Source organism: Notolepis coatsorum (assembly GCF_963971535.1).
Source record: "Notolepis coatsorum genome assembly, chromosome: 2".
Lineage (NCBI taxonomy): Eukaryota > Metazoa > Chordata > Actinopteri > Aulopiformes > Paralepididae > Notolepis > Notolepis coatsorum.
The window spans coordinates 18,656,330-18,664,950 of NC_140166.1; positions in this window are offsets into that span (position 1 = coordinate 18,656,330).

Here is an 8,621-nt window from a genome sequence, read left to right on the forward strand (position 1 = left end):
TCCTAACAGTCTGACCCCTCCTTGTTGTTCTGCTCCTAACAGTCTGACCCGTCCTTGTTGTTCTGATCCTAACAGTCTGACTCCTCCTTGTTTTCTGGTCCTAATAGTCTAGGGCTGTCACGATTTGTCGACCATGAAATTTTCTCGATTTGCATATTCATGATCGACGCATCGTATTGTTGTTACTTGTATGTCTTTTGCGGTGGAAATGTCAAAGTCATAACATTCGCAACGTTTAATTTAACTAGTGCGCAATGAATCACGTTCAAAATATAAATAACTTCTCTTAAACCACTATTCGTGATTCGGCCTAGAGCCAGGACTCGACGGTGCGAATTTCGCTTGCATTTGATAACTTCCGTGTTTCACTTCAAATCCAGCTGAAAGGGAGGGGCTGAGCCTGATACCCCCACCTTCAATTTTAGAAGAGCATGACAGCTCTTAGTCTTCAGCCCTGCGTTCTACAACCTGTGAACACGGGTCCAATAAATGTGTCTAACATCCTTTGCATCCTCGCCATTCCTGTATGCCCACGTTGCGGTAAAAACCTTAACTAACGTTAGCTCCTAACGCTAACGCTAACTATAAGCTACAGTCAGAGGAGAAATCTGCTTTGTGGAGTTCCAATAGTGTGGAAGGGGGGGGGGGCTGAGCCTGTCTCTCTCTCTCCCTCTCTCCCTCTCTCACTTTCTCTCTGTACGTTCAATGATGATGATCAATAAAGTAGCTCAAAGTTACACTATAAAAACTAACTGGATAGTTGATGATAATAAATATTTCACTAATATTTCAGCAAAAATATTGTAAAATCATTAAGTCAGCTATTCTCCCTCTCTCTCTTGTGTGTGTGTATAAATGTACTATAGGCTACTCTTTTTGACATGGATTAGGCTAATTAGCTTTAACAATCCTGATTCCTGAGCCTATTTTATTCAAAAGGGGGATATTGATTTAAATAATGTACTGTAGCCCAGGGCTATTCAACTGGCGGCCCGCGGGCCAGATCCGGCCCGCGGGATGATTCTGACCGGCCCGCCAAAGATTACATGATAATAAAAAAAAAAAAAAAAAAAAAAATTTTTTTTTTTTTTTTTTTTTTACTTTTTTCTTTTCATGTCAACGTTAACACGCACAATTGAGCCAAAAGTCACTCAATTAATGACAGATTTCATTGATAAATTGAGGGAAAACTTTGCAAGTCGATTTGATGAATTTGACATGTCCAGAGAATTGATGCATTTTGTGAGCAACCCATTTGCCAATGTAGCTGCTATTTCCACAAAAGGACAAGAGTTCCTTGCATCACTTCACATTGATGAAGGTCTCCTGCAACTTGAAATAATTGACATGCAAGCATCATCTGCTCTGAAGCAGGCACTTGAGAATGAATCCACCACAACATTTTGGATAAAGTGTATTCATGTCAAGACATTCCCCAAAATAAAAACGCTGGCAATATCTGTGCTAACAATGTTTGGCTCAACATACACCTGTGAATCCAGTTTCTCTCACATGAATGCCATTAAAACAAGCAACCATGCCTCCTTGACAAATGAGCATTTGCATCACTGTTTGCGGGTAGCCCTCACTTCCTATGAACCCTCTTTCTCTGCCATTGCCCAGTCAAAGAAGTGCAATCGCTCTCATTAGATGTAGGCTAGGCCTGTCTGCCCCCCACCCCCCTGATGTTTGAGAGTTAAGAGTCGACAATAAGTGCTAATAAGATGCTGTGATTTGCTGTTGTTGCACAGACATGAAGCACTTTTTCATAAGCTCAGCTGCACTATAAATGTGTTTTTTTGTTCAAGTGTTGATGTTAGAATGTTCAGATGCACATCATGCACTTGTTTGTTTTTTTATTTTATTTTTATATTGAAATGTTGAAGAGGAGATGTTGCAGTTGTTGCACAGTCATAAATGAAGCACTTTTTGCAGGAGATGTTGCAGATGTGGCACATAAATGAAGCACTTTTTTTTTTAAAGTATACTACTTTTGCAATGTAGTTAAAGGGGAACTATCTTATAAATGGCCCTTTTCAGTGTTTAGCATTGTTTCCTAGCTATGTGGACTTATATTAATATGATCTATGTCTCTAATTCTCATATTGGCGCATTCTTCCAATTCTCCTCTCACAATATTCACCCTCACTGAACTGAGTCATCTGAAAATGTGCTGATGTGTGATGTCAGAGAGACACCGCTGCATGATAATCAGCTGAGTTTCCACACAGTTCCCACTGTGGTTGGAGCCCAGGCTCAAAACGGCTTAAGATCTTGAGGTAGAAAAATGCTGTTTTTGAGTACTTGATTAGAAATACAAAACAATGAATTAAAAAAAAAAAAAAAATTACAGAGGTGTTCCATAAACCCACAGGAATTGTGTAAAAGTGCCCAAATAGTGAAAGAAATAGTAAAATAGTTCCCATTTAAATAAATGTTGTGAAAATGTGGTTGCGTGTTGTGTCAAGTGACCATATATTCATAGCACGGGGAGGCGCCGTGGCAGTCCGGCCCCTGGCCCCATGGGTTTCTGACAATGTGGCCCCCTGAACAATTTAGTTGAATAGCCCTGCTGTAGCCTATAGTATATATAAAAAAATTGTCTGACTCCTCCTTGTTGTTCTGTTCCTAACAGTCTGACCCCCCCTTTGTTTCTTTTCCAGGTTGAAGCTAAGAGGATAAAAGCTACTCCCTCTCCTCGTCGTCGTAAGAGAGGCCGTCAGCAGAGCACCGCCTCTACAAAGGAACTCGTTGGCCAGATGGACCTGCCTCCTCTCAGGACATTGGCACCTCATCAGGATGTGAGGATCTTCTGTCTTAATGTTTACAGTAGGAAACATGTTTTATTACTGAACTGATAAAGTCTTATTTCTTGTTTACAGTAGGAAACATGTTTTATTACTAAACTGATGAAGTCTCTTCTTGCTTAATGTTTACAGTAGGAAACATGTTTTATTACTAAACTGATGAAGTCTCTTCTTGCTTAATGTTTACAGTAGGAAACATGTTTTATTACTAAACTGATAGTCTCTTCTTGCTTAATGTTTACAGTAGGAAACATGTTTTATTACTAAACTGATAAAGTCTTATTTCTTGTTTACAGTAGGAAACATGTTTTATTACAAAACTAATAAAGTATCTTCTTGCTTAATGTTTACAGCAGCAAACATGTTTATTACTAAACTGATAAAGTCTCTTATTGCTTAATGTTTACAGTAGGAAAAGTGTTTATTACTAAACTGATAAAGTCTCTTATTGCTTAATGTTTACAGTAGGAAACATGTTTATTACTAAACTGATAATGTCTCTTCTTGCTTGATGTTTACAGTAGGAAACATGTTTTATTGCTAAACTGATAAAGTCTCTCTTCTTGCTTGATGTTTACAGTAGGAAACATGTTTATTACTGAACTGATAAAGTCTCTTCTTGCTTGATGTTTACAGTTTACTAAACTGATAAGTCACTTTTCTTACAGGGCTTCTTCCCACAGACACCTGCTCATCTCATTGTCAAAGGTAACTAACTGACTGGTTTACTGACTGACTGACTGACTGACTGACAGTTCTGTTAACACTTCCAGTGCCATTCACGAGAGGTCGCTGTGGGCTGTGTTTGCCAGCGCTTAATGAATGGGGATACATGCCGGTGTTTGCAGTGCTAAAACTATATTAAATATTATAGCTATGGATCTAATAATCGATAGTCATTGAGTTTCTTCCGGTCAAGATGCAAAAAACAGATAATTCTTGCATCCATACATTCCTGTTTTATACCGTGGTGAATTTGAGTATAGTTTTATAGTAATTCTGTGTAATCCCAGGAAATGCCGCTAAACCAGTAGCTCCTCTCCCAGCGTCTCCTGTGCGTTTCATGCTTGCTCCTCTGTCCCCTTCCCCCCGGTTCTCCTCCCCCACTGTGGTTCAAGTCCTGCTGCACCAGGCTCCACCTCCACAGACCCCCCAACACAGATCGCTTCCTCCGAACCAAATGACACCACCTGTTCCTCCACCGGGACAGACCGTCTCCTCCTCTCCTCAGTCCCCAGTCCCTCCTCCCCCTGGCCCACCAGCCCCTCTTCCTCCAGTCTCTGGTCCCTGTGTGGTTGTCCTGTCCTCCCCTGGTGTCCTTCCTGCCTGGGGACCGATGCCCACCTCCCCTAGCCTCTCTGGACCTCACCTCCTCCATGCCTCCTCTCCTCCAGCTACGCCTCCCGTCTCTGCTTCTCCCAGGCCAGCGTTACCTCTTCCTTCTGGAGCAGCCGGTCAGCAGGCCCACGGTCAGCAGGCACCCCCTCCCTCCAGGAAGAGAGGGTGTGGCGGAGGGCGGGAGGAAGGTGACGGAGACTCTGGGAGCCAGCAGGGCGTGGTTGGAAGTTCTGAGAGTGCGTGTGACAGTCAGGAAGGAGTGTTTTCCAGCCCGGAAGGGAAGAGAGTCCGGAAGCCAAGCGTGAAGGACAAAGCTCTGACGGCTGCAGCCGAGGCTAAGGTATTCTGACCCATCCTTGTTGTTCTGCTCCTAACAGTCTGACTAGGGCTGGGCGATATGGAAAAAAATCATATCGTGATAACGATATGATAATGTTATCATATTTCTCGATATCGATAATTATCGAAATTGTTATAAGTATAAAAAAATATATATATATAAAAAAAAAAGAATTTAAACTTTTTTTTTGATTTTTTTGATTTTTATTTTTTAACAACAGATGTATGTTTATTTTGCAGCAATTCTTTGTCGTTGCCGCCATCTTTAGTGTTACATCCCCTCACACTCCAGTTCTCAGGCTGCAGCTGGTTTAAAAGCGAAAGTAAACCGGCTTCTCTGCTGGCTGTGGCTCCAGGGGAGTTGAACAGTTCTGGCTCTGCTAGTTTATTTTCTATCTTTTGGCACTTTTTTGGTGGACAAACCACCGCACATGTGCACCGTGACTCGTGACTGGAGTCTAGTTCTGCTAGCACACATAGCCTACTGTGTACAGACGGTTTCAAACTGTATTTTAAATTAGAAAGCAAACAAAATAAATGGACAAGAGAAAAATAAATCTCAATTTGGTCAGTATTGTCATTTGGACAAGCAAAGCCATTACTTTAAGTTGCAGGCAAGAAAGACAAGTCTGTCCACTGTCTCTGGTTTTAAAACTGCCCTGTTGCAGGTCACAAAAAATTAAAATAATAATTAAAAAAAAATTAAAAGATTTTTCGATTTTCTTTAATTCCGATATTCGATATAGATTATTAAAATATATCGCGATATTTATCGTTATATCGCCCAGCCCTAAGTCTGACCCATCCTTGTTGTTCTGCTCCTAACAGTCTGACCCCTCCTTGTTGTTCTGCTCCTAACAATCTGACCCCTCCTTGTTGTTCTGCTCCTAACAGTCTGACCCCTCCTTGTTGTTCTGCTCCTAACAGTCTGACCCGTCCTTGTTGTTCTGATCCTAACAGTCTGACTCCTCCTTGTTTTCTGGTCCTAATAGTCTAGGGCTGTCACGATTTGTCGACCATGAAATTTTGTCGATTTGCATATTCATGATCAACGCATCGTATTGTTGTTACTTGTATGTCTTTTGCGGTGGAAATGTCAAAGTCATAACATTCGCAACGTTTAATTTAACTAGTCCGCAATGAATCACGTTCAAAATATAAATAACTTCTCTTAAACCACTATTCGTGATTCGGCCTAGAGCCAGGACTCGACGGTGCGAATTTCGCTTGCATTTGATAACTTCCGTGTTTCACTTCAAATCCAGCTGAAAGGGAGGGGCTGAGCCTGATACCCCCACCTTCAATTTTAGAAGAGCATGACAGCTCTTAGTCTTCAGCCCTGCGTTCTACAACCTGTGAACACGGGTCCAATAAATGTGTCTAACATGCTTTGCATCCTCGCCATTCCTGTATGCCCACGTTGCGGTAAAAACCTTAACTAACGTTAGCTCCTAACGCTAACGCTAACTATAAGCTACAGTCAGAGGAGAAATCTGCTTTGTGGAGTTCCAATAGTGTGGAAGGGGGGGGGGGCTGAGCCTGTCTCTCTCTCTCCCTCTCTCCCTCTCTCACTTTCTCTCTGTACGTTCAATGATGATGATCAATAAAGTAGCTCAAAGTTACACTATAAAAACTAACTGGATAGTTGATGATAATAAATATTTCACTAATATTTCAGCAAAAATATTGTAAAATCATTAAGTCAGCTATTCTCCCTCTCTCTCTTGTGTGTGTGTATAAATGTACTATAGGTTACTCTTTTTGACATGGATTAGGCTAATTAGCTTTAACAATCCTGATTCCTGAGCCTATTTTATTCAAAAGGGGGATATTGATTTAAATAATGTATATACTGTAGCCCAGGGGTAGGCAACCCTAGGCACGCGTGCCTGCATAGGCACGCGGGGGCATTTGCATAGGCACAGGGGGCAGCAGTAAAAAAAAAAAAAAATTAGTTTTTTTTTTTTTTTTTTTTTTTTTTTTTTTTTTTTTAATATTATAGTGAAATATTTTGCACTGTTGTCGCATTTATCTTGTTGAAATCCTCCCACAGGTTCTTTTTACTACCACATATTTAATTGAGACCCTTTATTTGTTTATTATTTCAATTTAGCTGGAAATACATTGCTACATCATTCAGTAACATTTGCAGAGCCTTATAACAAAAACATTATTACGGTCACCGTTGTGACCAGTGTGATTAATCAACACATTTTATTATTTATTTTTCTATTTCATTGAACATTGCACATGTTAAAAGCCATTTTTTTTACTCAAAATGTGAGTATTACCAAGTCAACTTGTGTTCTTAAAACAATGACAATAAACATAGTTTTATTAGGTTGAAATAATGTGGTTGTGTACTTATTTTTCTGTTAACTTATTATGGATTGAAAACTGAAAACCTTAATGCACAGTAACTGAACTCAATATTTTTAAGTTCTGGTAACTTATTATTCTTTTTTTTACAGTGTAGTCTTGCGATCAATCAAAACTTATTTACACGATATACCTCACATTCACCCTCCATTCACAACCTGGTGTTCTCCATTAGGCCTGTAGGTGGAGCTATGACAGCACACATACAGTACACACACCGATGGTGTGTGATGTGTCCAAAAATGAATGGGCAAATGTGAGTGAAATGGTCGCACTGTATGCAGCTGTTTGTCTGCATTGCACCCCCCCGCCCCAACTCAGATTTAGGGTTGATACAACCATCATAATAATATTGTTAATAATAACAATAACAATAATGATGTAATAATGTAAAAATTATCATTAAAAATACCTGATTATGAGAAAAAAAAATTACGATGCATGGAATATTGTTGAGGCACACTAGTTACAATTATATTTCAAACAGGCACTCCATGTCAAAAAGGTTGCTGACCCCTGCTGTAGCCTATAGTATATATAAAAAAATTGTCTGACTCCTCCTTGTTGTTCTGTTCCTAACAGTCTGACCCCCCCTTTGTTTCTTTTCCAGGTTGAAGCTAAGAGGATAAAAGCTACTCCCTCTCCTCGTCGTCGTAAGAGAGGCCGTCAGCAGAGCACCGCCTCTACAAAGGAACCCGTTGGCCAGATGGACCCGCCTCCTCTCAGGACATTGGCACCTCATCAGGATGTGAGGATCATGACGGCCAATGGGCTAGTCCCTCTAGTTGGAGACCTTCCCTCTGGCATTCAACTGGTCCCAGCAGCTAACGCCAATCGCCCCACTCAGCCAATGAATATGTTTATCCCTCAGATGGTGCCGCCCCCTCTGAGGGTCTTTCCAAACTCTATCCAGACTAATAACAGTCACCCAGTTCAGCCAATGAATGGTTTTATCCATCAGCAAGGCCCCTCCCCTCCAAGGTTGTCCACCGTTCCAGTGGCTCCTCCCACCTCTACTCCTCTCCATCCCTCCTCCATCCCTACCTCTCCTTCACTCCTTGTACAGAAAGGGCTTCAAACCCTCAACCCCCCTGTCCTGCCTCTGTCCTTCCTGCACCCTCTGCCTCCTGCTGGGCTACCTTCAGACTCCTCCCCTCAGGTGAAGCTACCTTCAGACTCCTCCCCTCAGGTGAAGCTACCTTCAGACTCCTCCCCTCAGGTGAAGCTACCTTCAGACTCCTCCCCTCAGGTGACACTACCTTCAGACTCCTCCCCTCGGGTGAAGCTACCTTCAGACTCATCCCCTCAGGTGAAGCAACATTCAGACTCCTCCCCTCTGGGGAAAGCTGAGCCCTCTACCCCTCCCCCCACCCTCCAGTTTGACCCGTATCTGATGTTCTGTGAGCCCCGCGGGGAGGTTTGTGATTGGCTGAGTGGGCACGGGGGTGTGGTGGTGTCGGGGCTGAAGTTGTCACTACCCTACATGCCTCCATTCATCAGCAGTCTGAGCTCGCTCAGTAACCTGCTCAAAGCCAAGAGGTCACTGACAGCCAGAGCACTGCAGCTTCTCCCACCAGAGGTCGCACCTGGCACCACGTCCAACCCCTTCTCTAGCTCCGCCCCCAGCCCTGAACATGACTACATCAAGATAAGACCAGGCCCCACCTCCAACGCTCGCCCCATCAACCCCACCAACACTCACCCCATCAACCCTGCCTCCAACACTCACCCCCGCCTCATCAACCCTACCAAACAGAG